The sequence below is a fragment of the Pteropus vampyrus genome, unplaced genomic scaffold (assembly GCF_000151845.1).
Source record: "Pteropus vampyrus isolate Shadow unplaced genomic scaffold, Pvam_2.0 Scaffold66, whole genome shotgun sequence".
Taxonomy (NCBI): Eukaryota; Metazoa; Chordata; class Mammalia; order Chiroptera; family Pteropodidae; genus Pteropus; species Pteropus vampyrus.
Genome location: NW_011888847.1, coordinates 9,255,250 through 9,257,129, shown reverse-complemented (window position 1 = coordinate 9,257,129; position 1,880 = coordinate 9,255,250). Strand labels below are relative to the sequence as shown.

The 1,880-nt window shown below is 44.7% G+C and overlaps 1 pseudogene; it reads right to left on the bottom strand.

The window, feature by feature from the left end:
- Positions 1-1,220: 1,220 nt before the first annotated feature.
- Positions 1,221-1,512, bottom strand: LOC111740591 (annotated as a pseudogene).
- Between the last annotated feature and the right edge of the window lie 368 nt (positions 1,513-1,880).

Sequence of the window (1,880 nt, the reverse complement as noted above, 5' to 3'; positions counted from 1 at the left end):
AAGTTAATTACCCTTTCTGTGGTTACTTGGGCCTCTAGGCAACCAAACATCTCACGGCAGATGCAGAGGCTGCCCAGCTGGCTTCGTTTCTGGTTATTCTAACAGGCAGACTGTGCCAGTCTTATGTGATTTGCTAAGCCACAAACAACCAGGAAATGAAACTTACATCATGTTTATTTCTCCTCTCTTGATACCTGTTCTGCAATCATGAGCAAACAGAAGGCATAAATTCAGACCAGACTCTGAAATGTAAAAGGGCTACTTGTCAACTGCACCATTGTTTTCTGCTGGAGTTAGCAGAGCAGGCTTGGCCTCACATTCTTGGGACATGAATAATATCAGTTGTGATTACACTTCAGTATCTCATCCATCACCAGCCTGTGAACATCGAATATCACCTAATTAGGAGATGTGAAAGTCCTGTTGCTGGAAATGAGCTCCTAGGAAGCGCAGGTCCACATGCCTCTCTGGAGATGAGGACTCACTGAGGCACACTCGCAGGTTTGGGTCCCATAGGGCTCAGCGGCAAACTCACCAGTCCAGTTCACATTCCTCACACAATCACCAGTAAGCCAGGATCAGACACCTTGAATTCCATCCCATATTACACTTCTCCGCAAATGCATTGCAAAGGAGATATATCAAGACTGATAAATCTGTTGTTGATTTCAAATGGATATTAAGGTATTAACTAAGTGGTTAACTCTGCCTAACACATTTTTGTTGTTGTTGTCATTTGTTTACTGGTTTTGACTGGCCTTAAATAGGAACTCTGAACTTGTTGGTAATTGGCTTCTCAGTTTTTAGACTTCTTCTAAGCTTGTTTGTCTTTTCCTACATAGCTCTTAAAATGTGCTTGATGGCTTCATTCTATCTTCCAAAGTGCAGAGAGCAGAGAACTAAGGATGTCTGCAGACTTCATTATGAAGGATGAGACAACATCCTTACTGTTCCTTTACATGAGAGAAAAAGTGCAGCCTCCTCTTTGTACAAAAGGCTACTGCGCCTGAATCCCCGCTTGTCATGCGTGGACTTAAACTTTTTGCATTCATTATTCACTCTTTGTCCAGGCACTCATCTGACACTTTCTGAGTACCTGCTGTATTTTTTTTTTATTTTTTTTTACAAAAGTTTATTCTCACATGTACAACAGTCTCCAAAACAACTTCGTTCTAGCTATAGGTGGCAACAGATGTTACGGCAGGGAATCCGAATGTTAAAACCAGAATGGAATTAAGTATCGCCATTGCCCCAGGCACAAGGAAGGGCTCATTTTTTGCCAGATTTCTTAATTCCACCTGTGGCCAGGGGGCCCTTCCTCGTGGCCTTTGCTTTTAACTCCTCAAGTTTCTTCTGCTCCTCTTTCTGCTTCTGCTTGAACACCTTATCTTCCTCGTCCATCTCCTTGGCCTGCTTCTTGGGCTGTTTCAGGGGCTTCTTCTTGCCACCCTCGTGGCCGGACGTGGTGCCTGCCAACCCTTCCCCAGACCCTGCCACCCTGGCACCCAGCATTTACAGAGTAACTGATAGGAGCAAAGAGACCGGTGGCCACAAGGCAGTGAGAAGGATTCAGCTGCTCTGGGAGTGAGCACCTGGCCAAGCACCGAGTCCCAATGGACTGATTTAACTGATAATTGATTCTTAATGCTACTGGAAAGTTTGTGTGTGTGTGTGTGTGTGTGTGTGAAACCACCCTCTGCTCACTTAACGTACATTCCTGTAACCTGTACCTTGCCCTGATAATGTGTGCACTTCAGTGTCATGCTCCAAGGTTCTTTTGCTGCTGCATGGGGTTTCAGGGATGATCGCTGGAATTGATTTGTCTTAAATGGTGGTTAAGCCACCCTAGAGTATCACGATAGCCACCTATTTCCAAGTGT